Here is a 12,493-nt window from a genome sequence, read left to right on the forward strand (position 1 = left end):
CACTGCATTTTAAAGCCACTTCCACTCTCTGATACAATTCCCACTCCTTGAAGGCTAATCCATGTAGTTGGCCCTCCTCCTCATCTAACTACCTTCCTCAGTTTTAGAATGGCTTGGGAAACACCCTGGTTTCCTTTTCACCCTATGTCCATCCCTCATCCTGAGGTCTTTTGAAGTCTCATGGCATCTCAGTTCCTTGACTGTCTGATCTTCAGCAACTTTTTCCTCCATTGCACTTGAGCCAGGAACCCATTCTCAGATAGCACTTCATCTGAAGTTATTCAGGACATCCATCTCTTAGGATAGCCTCCATCTTTCTGCCTGGAACCATCAGTGATTGCTATTACTCCTGTTCTGAGACCTTCAGGCCAGTGACATGAGCCTTTCTAGAATTCTCTCATGTACCTCTTGAGCATCCATTCTGTGACTTTTTAAAAAAATTTAAACTTTTAACTTCCTATTGGGTTATAGCCAATTAACAATATTGTGATAGTTTCAGGTAAACAGTGAAGGGACTCAGCCATACATACACATGTATCCATTCTCCCCCAAAACTCCCCTCCCATCCAGGCTTCCACATGACATTGAGCAGAGTTCCACGTGCTGTACAGTGGGGCCTTGTTAGCAGTGTGTATTTGTCCATCCCAAACTATCTATTCCTTCCTGCCCCATCCTTCCCTCCAGTCTATAGATTCCTTCCTAAGTCTATGAGTCTGTTTTGTAAGTTCATTTGCATCATTTTTTTTTTTTTAGATTCCACATATAAGGGATGTCATCTGATATTTCTCCTTCTCTGTCCGACTTACTTCACTCAGTATGACAATCTCTAGGTCCATCCATGTTACTGCAAATGGCATTTCATTCTTTTTAATGACTGAGTAATATTCCATTGTATATTTGTACCACATCTTCTTTATCCATTCCTCTGTTGATGGACATTTAAGTTGCTTCCGTGTCTTGGCTACTGTAAATAGTGCTGCAATGAATGCAGGGGTGCATGTGTCCTTTCAGATCATGTTTTTCTCCAGATACATGCTCAGGAGTGGGATTGCAGGATCATATGGCAGCTCTATTTTTAGTTTTTTCAGAAACCTCCATACTGTCCTCTATAGTTCTGTGCCTTTCATTTTAAGCATTCTTAAAAGCTAAGATCTTAAACTCCTTGACCCCATCACACCTGTCTGGCCAAAGGTCTTCCTGGAATTAACCCAACTGCTCACTTTTTGGGAGAAGGCACTGGCAACCCACTCCAGTACTCTCGCCTGGAAAATCCCATGGACTGAGGAGCCTAGTAGGCTGCAGTCCATGGGTTCACTAAGAGTCGCACACGACTTCACTTTCACTTTTCACTTTCATGCATTGGACAAGGAAATGGCAACCCACTCCAGTATTCTTACCTGGAGAATCCCAGGGACCGGGGAGCCTGGTGAGCTGCCGTCTATGGGTCGCAAAGAGTCGGACACGACTGAAGTGACATAGCAGCAGCAGCAGCAACAGGTGGGAGTAGTAAAGAATCTGCCTGCCAGTGCAGGAGAAGCATGTTGGATCTCTGGGTTGGGAAGATCCCCTGGAGGAGGAATTAGCAACCCAATACAGTACCCTTGCCTGGAAAATCCCATGGACAGAGACTGAGCTACTTCCCTTTCACTTTTCACTTTCATGCATTGGACAAGGAAATGGCAACCCACTCCAGTGTTCTTGCCTGGAGAATCCCAGGGATGGGGTAGCCTGGTGGGCTGCCTTCTATGGGGTCACACAGAGTCGGACACGACTGAAGTGACTTAGCAGCAGCAGCAGCACAGTACCCTTGCCTGGAAAATCCCATGGACAGAGGAGCCGATCGGGCTGCAGTCCTTGGGATCACAGAGTCTGACATTACTGAGCATGCATGCATGCCCGCTAAGGTCCCTGACGAGGTGAAATTCAGACTTGTTTTTTTCTTTCTTTTGCTAAGGTGCATTTTAAGGGAGACTTTCCAGATCATCTCTCAGATAGGAGAGGTATCATATCATTGCACTGCTTTCCCCTTAGTAGTAGCGTCCCCACTGATTCCCTGAAGACAGAAAGACGGGGAATAATGAGTTCCTGTTTGGGGCGGGTCCACACATCTCATGGAACTCCCTGAATTCCTGGGATGATAATTACCTTCATTTTACAGAAAATAAGAATAATGACTAACATTTACTAAGTTTATTAAGTGTCGGGTACAGTGCCGAGTGTTTTTAGAGCATCATCCCACTCGATTCTCACAGCGGTACTCTAAATTTGGAACTACTCGATGGATGGGTCAGAGAAGGGAGTGTTTTGTCCTAGGATACACAGCAGGTTAGAGCGGGCGTTTGAACCAGCTCTTCCTGATTCAAGAGACTAAGCTCCTCATCGCTCATTTCTGGAAGAATTGAGGGCTTTTCTCCGTGGACGTGGAGAAAGAGGAGGAGATTCGACGGAGAAGGCCGACGTGGATTTCCAAACAACGCAACCCTAGAAGTCTCCGTGTTTTGCCAGTAAGCCAGCTGATCTCTGACCCAGGCCTTGCCTGGGGGCGGGGAAGTGGTGCGCGTGCGCACGGCGTCCCGTTCGGCCCCGCCTCCCGGGAGGGCTTCCCAGCCCGCTCTCGGCTCTGGGGCTTGCGCACTACGTCCCCAGCCAACGGCTGCTTCCCGGTCGGGGACTTCCGGTGCGCGGGGTGCGGTTCCGGGTCGTGGCGCGGCTCGGGGCAACAGGGCTGCTGCTCGGCCGGCCAGCGGTAGCGAGCGGCGGGGGTATGAGGGCGAGCCCGGAAAGCGGCTGCTGAGCCGGCCGGGAGGAGCGCCAGTCCTTGAGGATTCCGAGAGTGCGGAGCTGGGGCAGGGGCCGGGGGGCGCGGGGGAGCCGGGCCCTCCCCCCAGGAACGTGTCCCAGGGCCATCCCGGCCCGTAGTGTGGCAGCAGCTTCAGGTAAAGGTTGCCCCAGCCGCTAGCTCCATCGCTCACACCCCCGCCAGCCCACCGAAGGAGCCTGGCTTCCCTCCTCACTCCTCCGCGCTCGCCGCCTCCCGGCGGACAGCCTGTCTGGCCCTTGCCCCAGTATCCAGTGAGCATCCGTTTCCTGGCCCTTTCCAGAACTGAAGGCTGTTATGAATCTGACAGCTTGGGCGTGTGATTTGGGGGAGGAGAAGCTAGTGGACTCGGTAGTATTGGGGTTTGGGGAGGGTACTGTTGACTAACAGTTTCTGGTTCTACTCGGTGTCTTAATCTTCATAACATGAAAATCAGGTTTTTAAAAGCATTGCTTGTGCATTCCCTGTCTAACGCCCCTTATCTCCATTGCCCCAAAGGAGTAAAACGGCCTTGCAGAACTGTTTTTTTTATAGGCAGAGTGCTGCTGGAACTTCGATTCAGCCTTTTGTTTATGGGAGTGGCATAGAGTCTTCTAGATCTGTTGAAGGCTGGAAAAGAAAATATCACTGTAGTTTAAACAGAAGCATTACTTTAACCAGAGACCCAAAAGTTGACTCAGAGATTGGCACAATTTTCATTCTGAATGAAATGATTTTTGAAGCCTTATCACAATCCTTGGCACTGTGCAAAAGCATCATGTTGTTGTAAACCAAAAGCAGCAAAGTTCAAAACTTCCCCAGGTGTGAACAGTCAAATGGAGACAGGTGTTTACACACATCAGTTAAAGTCATGTCAACATTCTTACTCTGTTTTGACAAGCAGAAGGGGTGGATTCCTAATTTAAAGCGGCAGGGAAAGGAGGTACCATGTTCTATTCTTCATATTCTGTGAGTTCACACAAGATGCTCAGAAAATGCTGGAAGGGTTGTTGATGAAGGGTCGATACTTGTTTTCATCTTGTTCAATTTACACACTTGTAGGCTTGTTGGGGCCTGTGAGACTTGCTGGTGGCTCCTTTCCCATTCAGATTTATGCTCATATTTACTTTCATCTACTGTGATGCTGGAGGGTACTCAGATTCCTGGTCTGGTTTCTGATCTGGCTCCTGGCTAACTTTCCAGCTAAGCTTCAAAAGGCCTCTTACTCTGATTCTTTACTCTAGATTAGTAGGACCTGGAGTGGACTTTGTCCTTTCTTTTGTTGTTAGCACTTTCTGCCTAGATTTCTCCTTTTCTGTTTCCATCTGTTGGTGTTACCCAGGGCCCACCTGAAATTGGCCTTGCCTCAACCAATTCAGGACAACCTCAGCTAGAAATGGTTTCTTTTCTAGAATCCTTTAAATGCTCATTATACTATGGGTTTGGCCACAAAGTTTGTTTGGGTTTTCGTACCATCTTCCAGAAAAACCTGAACGAACTTTTGGGCCAACCCAGTTGATTCCCTTAGCAAACATTATTGAGTATGGATATATTCGAGGTCATCTGATGTGAACAGCTGACTCATTGCAAAAGTCCCTGATGCTGGGAAAGATTGAGGGCAGAAGAAGAGAATGTCAGAGGAGGATGAGATGGCTTGGATGGCATCACTGATGCAGTGGACATGAACTTGGGCAAACTGTGGGTGATTGTGAGGGACTGAGAGGCCTGGCATGCTGCAGTTCTTAGGGTCGCAAAGAGTCAGACACAACTGGGTGACTGAAAAACAACAACATATGCCAGGTACCATGCTAGACAGTATAGGGATAAACAAGACTCGGTTCTTGCCTGCTCAGTTTAGTGAAAAAGATAAGGAAATAATTCTGACAGAGTGGTATGTACACTGGGTTGGAGTCCTTTCGGTGATTCAATGGTGGTACAGGAGGGGAAGAGGTCATCCACTTTTGAGGCATGTGCGATGACCTGATAAGGCTTCACAATGTGGGGTAAACTGAGCTTTATTATTTATTATATTGGAGAAATTATGTTAGGTTTCTCTTTTTTAATTATTTTAACTTCAATTCACTGATTAGGAGGGCTCAGGATAAATTACACACCTGGTATGAGACGGAACGAGGATCCAAACCCACGTGTGTCTTTTGCCTATATCTGTGCCTTTTATGTGTTTTTTCTTTTCTCACACCATAGCTCTCTGTATGCAAATACATACTGAAGCAACTATTCAGAGAAGAAAATATGTGTCAAAATGAATGGTGCAGATAGTTCTTTAAATGTAGTGAAGACCGTAATCTTCCAAGGCAAGATGGTAGTATGTGGGTCAGCTCAGCTTTGAATATCAGTGGACCAGACATTCTGTAGAGAATAGCCATGGACTCTGACTTCAATTCTTGGTCCCTCCTCTTAATAGCTATGTGACCTTTGGCAAGTTTCTTAATTCTTAGCATTATTTCTTTCAAGTATAGTTTGGGATAGAGACTGATACAGACTTCACGGAGTAATGTGAGCTGATACGGATAAACTGCCTGGATGTGGCAAGGTTCCCTAAGATGGTAGCTGTTAAGATGTAAAGGTGCAGTGCCTGAGGCATGGTTTTAGAGTAGTGAGTAGACCAGCCTGAATAAAGCAAGCCGTTGCTTCCTTGAGTGGGGTGTTAGTCCCTCAGTTGTGTATGACTCTCTGTGACCCCATGGGCTGTAGTCCACCAGGCTTCTCTGTCCATGGAATTCTCCAGCAAGAATACTGGAGTGGGTTGCCTTTCCCTTCTCCAGGGCATATGCCCGACCCAGGGATCCAACATGGGTCTCCTGCATTAGCAGGTGGATTCTTTACTGTCTGAGCCACTGGGGAATACTGGGCAGTAAAGTTGGAGGGCCAGTACAGGGTCAGAGTCAGGGCTTGTATGTCAAGCAAGAGAGGTCAGTTCCAGTTTCTGCTCATAACCTTTCTTGTTAATAAATACCTTGAATATCTATGATTTATTCAGCAGTGCCAGGGAAAATGTTAGACCCAGAGACCAAAAAGGAATATAACCAGGTCCCCACCCTGAGGGTGTTTCCTTTCCCATGGGGGGGGGTGTGTGTGTGTCGTGTGCACGCGCGCAGGTGAATTGTAGTAAAGCATTGTAGGTACTAAGATAGCAATCCCCACAAGGTACTGTGGAGCACAGAGGAAGAAGCACTGGTAATGGTAGCTCGGGAGCACTTAACTGTGTACCAGCATTATGTTAAATGCATTAACTCATTTATTCCTCTACAGGATGTATTATAAGTATTTTGATGTTACAGATGAGGAAACTAGAGCACAGAGAGGTTAAATGAATTCCTTTAGTTTATGGAGTTGATGGAGGTGAGAGTAGAGGGGATTATCTGCTAGACTTTGGTAACTCTCCTTTTTAGAACTATGTCACATTCTTTCTTCTTTATGATGTGCATGGCTTCAAAGAAGAGTCAGCCCTTGAGCCCTAGCTTCAGTGTGCTTGTCACTGCGCTGGGCAGTAGGAATAATGGGAAATGAACACGATTGCTACAACTCAAGGAGCTCATTACCTTATCTGTCATGTTTGGTATATATATTTAAGTGGGATGTCTATTTTGCTTGTTGACTCATAACTGAAGACTTTAGAAACTGTTGCAGTTCAGTGGATTGTATGTGCTTCATCTGAGAGAATTAGCTGTAAATCTGTTACTCAGATTGTTGTTGTTCAGTCACTCAGTCGTGTCTGACTCTTTGTGACCCCATGAATGGCAGCACATCAGGCTTTCCTGTCCTTTACTATCTTTTGGAGTTTGCTCAAACTCATGTCCATGGAGTTAATGATGCCATCCAACCATGTCATCCTCTGTCACCCCCTTCTCCTCCTGCGCTCAATCTTTCCCAGCTTCAGGGTCTTTTCCAATGAGTCAGCTCTTTGCATCAGGTGGCCAAAGTATTGGAACTTCTGCATCAGTCCTTCCAATAAATATTCAGAGATGATTTCCTTTAGGATTGACTGATTTGATTTTCTTGCAGTTCAAGGGACTCACAAGAGTCTTCTCCAGCACCACAGTTCAAAAGCATCAGTTCTTTGGCACTCAGCCTTCTTTATGGTCCCTTCTCACATCCGCACTTGACTACTGGAAAAATCATAGCTTTGACTATATGAACCCTTGTCGGCAAAATGACGTCTCTACTTTTTAATATGCTATCTAGGTTTGTCATAACTTTCCTTCTAAGGAGCAAGCGCCTTTTAATTTCATGGTTGCAGTCACTATTCACAGTGATTTTAGAGCCCAAGAAGATAGAAGTCTGTCACTGTTCCCATTTTTTCCCCATCTATTTGCCATGAAGTGATGGGACTAGATGCCATGATCTTAGTTTTTTGAATGTTGAGTTTTAACTTGACCTTGTGTTTTCTGTGAGTTTGAAGTTTTTCAGAAGTTTTGACCTCAAAGATAGCACATTTCAGCTTGTGTTAAATTTAAAATAACTGAGTGCTTATAGTCATTGTTAGATGTTTTTGTGTACCTTATTTTCTTCAATCTGCATGATTCTGTGGATTTGTTAATTTAGTTCTCTCTTTTTTTTTTTTCTAAATTTTTATTTGTTATTTATTTTTGGCTGAGCTGGGTGTTTGTTGCTGCACGGACTTTCTTCAGTTTCATGAGGGGGTCTCCTCTCTACTTGTGATGCTCAGGCTTCTCATTGTGGTGGCTTCTCCAGAACATGGGAGAACATGGGCTCCAGAGTGCTTGGACTCAGTAGTTGTGGCTCACGGGCCTAGTAGCTTTGCGGTATGTGGAATCTCCCTGACCAGGGATCAAACCCGGGATCAAACCCGTGTTTCCTGCATTGGCAGGCAGATTTCAACTACTGGTCCACCAGGGAAGTCTTAGTTCTCTTTTGAACTCTGCCTCAGGAGTCTCCAAATCAGATGCCCATGATGTAACAGAAAGAGTAGGACAGACCTTGTGAACTGGAGGGCACGTGACCAGTCTAAAAGCAGCAGTCACTACTCAGCTCCAATCGCTTGTCACTGTGTGAGGAAGTGAGCCCAGTGTCCCTAGATCTTCCAGTTGTTTTCAAGAGGGCTGCTGGAAGTCTGAATTTTAATGTATTTAGTTTTAAAAAATTTGCGTTAAAAAAATACCATGTAGATCAAAACACATTTGTGGGCTGTGTACAGTCTTAGGCTGCCTGATTGTGAATCCTGACCTACCTGCTCACTGACATTTTGGTACCCACTGTTCAAAGCAGGAGGTCCAACACAATTGTGATCATTGATCAGAAATCTACTGGTAAATTGCTGGAGTGAGGGGGTGTTGTATTGGAGTCATACTGATACCTGGGAAAGTGGCAGGGTGAGTGCTTTTATTGTATAATCAGGCTAAATGAGGGATGGGGTTTGGATGAGATGATGATCTTGTAGTATTTTTGTGCCCTTAGCACTTTAAATGCTACCAAGTCTCCCGTCTCTTTTGGTCCTCTCCATAGTACATGAAGTGAACAAGGCAGGGTGGTTATCATAACCTCTGGAGATGAAGAAATTGGTGCCCAGTGATTTACAGTTTAGTAGGAAGTGCACTTGACTGAGAGGGACTTGAATTCTGAACGCTGGTATGCCAGCGTTTTGATTTTGGTCAAGTCAAAAATCCTTGTATCTTTTTTCTCATCTGGATAATAATGAGGGAGCTCAATTGAAGTCTTGGTGAGGTCTTTTCAGGATGCTAAGCTTTCTGATTCTAATTGACATGCTTAAAGCTGCACAACTGATTACTGGCAGACCCCAGTGGAGAACAGTTCAAATCTAAAATGCTGCTTCTCTCTTGTTGGCAGGTAGGGAGCCACTGTTGAGCTTTTCCCTCTGTTCTTTGTTCATTACTTCTGGGAAAGGACCTTGACAGGCCAGGCGCTCCCCACATGCATAGAGTGCTTTGTTGACTCTATATACACAAAATTGGAAGGAGGCAGAGAGACACCCAGCCTAGTGAGAGAAATATGGTCAGGGAGCTCCCAGCTCAAGAGTTTAATTTATTTTTATTTTAATACCCAGCTTCCACAAAGTGAAAATTGAAGAAATATTTGTCTTCTAGATACTTGTTTTCATTCATATTCTATTATATAAGGAAATAACATAGAATATAAAAATGAAAAAAAATTCTGAGCAGTCATTCAAAATTTATTAACTCTAGTTGGCAGCAGCCTAGGTATATTGAGGAAATAGATTTAATATAGGAAGCACAAAATTTGGACCCAAAGAATAAAACAGTTTTAAGTAATTGAAAGTGAGAAAAATGGGAGCAGCCACTTCAACAACAAAACTTAAATTCTGGAAATAGCAAGAAGGTATTAGAATAACTAGTGGAATTAAATTATGGTAATCGCTTCTGAAAGAAATTGAATATTATGTCACACTTACCTCTAAATATATGCAGTGTTACAGTCATATCCTATACTTGAGTATACTTTTATGAATATGCTTTTATTATTGATGCTGTCAAAATGGACCAAATGTGTAAAACTTAAAAAAAAAAATCACAGTTCCCTGTGGACTCATTTTAAGGTACTGTATTATAAATAAGTACTGTTTCAGCAGAGAAATTGGTAGAAAATGGTTTGAAGGGATGGTTTTCTTTTTAAAACAGATAACTTTTTGATCGGTGCTTTAGTTGCTGACATACTGGAGGCTAACAAAGAGGAACTGAGATGCAGCCTTGAAACTTGAAGCAGAGTGAGCTGGGGCTTTGGAGTCACACTCACCTGGATGCGAATATTGGCTCTTTCGTTTATTAGCTCTGTGACCCAGGCAGTACTGCCACTCTCACATGGTACGTGGGAGGTTGCACATGAGGAGTAAGTACCTCTACCATGATACTTTTGGAGGGATGTAGGTGCCGGCATAGGAGAAGGCAATGCCAACCCACTCCAGTACTCTTGCCTGGAAAATCCCATGGACGGAGGAGCCTGGTGAGCTGCAGTCCATGGGGTTGCGAGGAGTCGGACACAACTGAGCGACTTCACTTTCACTCTTCACTTTTATGCATTGGAGAAGGAAATGGCAACCCACTCCAGTGTTCTTGCCTGGAGAATCCCAGGGATGGCGGAGCCTGGTGGGCTGCCGTCTACGGGGTCACACAGAGTCGGACACGACTGAAGCGACTTAGTGGCAGCAGCAGGTACTAGCATTCAGGGGCACAAGCCATTCAGGTTAGTACAATGTAACAAGAAATGATTTTATGGAGTGGTTGTAAAGGAATGAGACTTATTTTCTTGTCTGGATCATGAAATTAGTCTTGTTAATTTCTAGTTGTGCTTTGTGAGTTAACGTGCCTATGAACCAAGCACTGTTGAGAAAAGGGTCTCAGTATGCTATCTTTAGGCTATTAAATGAATTGATCTGTTAAATCACAATAAACACCTCCAGTTGTTTATATTACCTTTTAGTGTGCCCATGACTGCCTTTTGAAGTTGTTAGAGCTAGGAGTATATTATGTATTCCCTGCCCCCATTTTACAAATGCTGAAACTGAAGCTTAGAGAAGTAAAGTGATTAAAGGTAGAGAGCTACTGATAATGGCAAAGCTGTGCTTTGAACCTTTGGTGTTTTGTTTTTTTTTTTAACTGTAAATACCACAGTGCTTTTTTCGCTCTTCCATGCTGCTCTAGATTTGAATATTGGAAATGGCCCTTGTTTTGGGAGGATCATCAAGTCAGTTTAAACTTACTGCCTGTAGAAAATTGTTGTTGATTATATTGTGGGAGTGTTTGGTTACAAGTGTACGCTTAAGATTTGAAGTTTAAAGATTTAACAGAACTCTAATAATACTCATTGCTGGCAGAGGTTGGTAGTGAGATGACCACTCATATTACCAGTGGGAATAAAAATTGGTAAAACTTTTCTGGCAAATGCTTTGGCAGTGTTATCACAAGCCTTTAAAGTCATATATGCCTTTTGAGTTTGTAATCCCATTACTAAGAATCTTTGTTAAAGAAATAATCAGAAATGTAGAAAAGTATTCATGTTCAAAGATGTTCACTGTGGAAGTATTTATAATAGCAAAAATTAGAAACAACTGTAGTATTCAAAAAAAAGATAAGAGAAATTTTGGAAAAAGCATGATTGAAAATACTGTACAAGCATTTTAGATGTTTTAGAATAATTTTAGTGACATATTAATATGCTCATATAATATGAAGTGAAGAAAGGATATAAAACTATGTAAAGTATGATCTCAATATCAAATATATAAAGAGAAGAAACAGGTGGTGAGATTATAGGCCTTTATGCTTTTTCAGTTTTCCAGACTATTCTCTCATAAGCATAAATTGTTTTTCACTAAAAAAAATCCTTTTAGTTTAACTTGTAATTGAAAAATACAAGTACTTTTGCACATCATTTTGAAAGTTTTCCCTAATGCAGGTGATGTGAAGTTATAAATGGATTGTATTTTCAATAAGTTAGTTTTAACCTCAGTTGTTTAATGATTAAAATATGGTTTCATCTTTTTTTTTTTTTTTGGCTGTACCACACTGCTTCATGCAAGGTCTTAGTTCCCTGACTAGGATGAAATCCTTGCCCTCTGCAGTGGAAGCACAGAATCTTAACCACTGGGCTGCCAGGGAAGTCCCTGGGTTTCTGTATTTTCACATAAAGGATATTGAAGTTGCCAGGCTAGCCTCCTCTTCTGCCCTAAACTATCCTGAAAGAAGAGTCACATTTGTGTTGGTAGTTCCTGTGACCCAGTGCTCCCCTCACCTCTTCAGTGGCCAGTGGGACAGCAAGCAGCCATGTGGCAGCTGTCTTTCCTAGAGGGTACATGCCTGTCTCCATAAGGCTGGTTGTTGGCATATAGAACTTTTTTTGTGAGTTGAATATTTGTATCTTGGGAAGTGCGTTTTTGGTATGGAAAATTATAAGTATGAATTTCTATTTCACTTTTAAAAATTTTGTAGGAAAAAATTAAAGATCAAAGTTTGTTTGAATTTTAATTTTTCTGATAACAGTATTCAAGATGTATGAATATTAAAATGTCATGAAGAATTGTGCCTTTTACTCTTTTCTGATTATATACTTCATCATTGAAATTGCGATAATTTCAGCATGTACAGTTAAGCATGATGTCTAGTTGTTGTTTTTTTTAATATGCATGGTAATTCTCCTAAATATAATATACAAAAGCATGCAGAAAATTTAACAAAGTATTTTAGCATATTTAAATTGGGAAAATACTAGGCAAGATGTTTCTTTTTGTAAACTGCTTCTGTCCAAAGCATTCTGTATATTATCAGAATGAAAAATGACAGCACTTTGTCATCTGTTCAGATTGATATTGCACTCTTTGCAGCGACAGCTGAAAAGGCCCACAGGTGCCATAGAAAGAGGTGACCATGTTGTCATATTTCATTTAGGCCTCCCTCTGCAAAGCCATAATTACCTAATTAGGTTGTTAATTAGGAGATTAGCATTTCACTGTATTGATAGAATGCTCTTTACCGGCGTGGGGCTAGATACAGATTTGTCTACCCTAATTTATAATCTCTGCCTTTTTTGTACTTATTTATTTGCTTAAGATCCTGATGTGGGGCAATTCAGTTTACCTGAGAAACAGTTTGTTTACAAGCTAATGAAGCTTTGATTGCTGGATTGAAGTTGCTGAGTTAAAATATGAACAGAATTAAAAGGGTGGTCACATCCCCAAAATGA

The 12,493-nt window shown here is 42.7% G+C and overlaps 1 protein-coding gene across 10 annotated transcripts in view; it reads left to right on the plus strand.

Moving 5' to 3' along the window:
• The first annotated feature begins 2,674 nt into the window (after positions 1-2,674).
• The window catches only part of MAPKAP1 (MAPK associated protein 1), a 234,765-nt gene continuing 224,946 nt past the window's right edge, over positions 2,675-12,493 (plus strand). For 4 of the 10 annotated variants that reach the window (XM_070378984.1, XM_070378988.1, XM_005893044.2 and 1 more), the window contains exon 1: positions 2,675-2,936. The gene's annotated coding sequence lies outside the window, so the exon portion shown is untranslated. Of the gene's footprint in view, positions 3,073-9,459; positions 9,644-12,493 lie in introns of all 10 variants that reach the window. The other 6 variants (XM_070378985.1, XM_070378991.1, XM_070378987.1 and 3 more) reach the window with 5 other exon arrangements.

Source organism: Bos mutus, chromosome 11 (assembly GCF_027580195.1).
Source record: "Bos mutus isolate GX-2022 chromosome 11, NWIPB_WYAK_1.1, whole genome shotgun sequence".
In the NCBI taxonomy this organism is placed as follows: Eukaryota; Metazoa; Chordata; class Mammalia; order Artiodactyla; family Bovidae; genus Bos; species Bos mutus.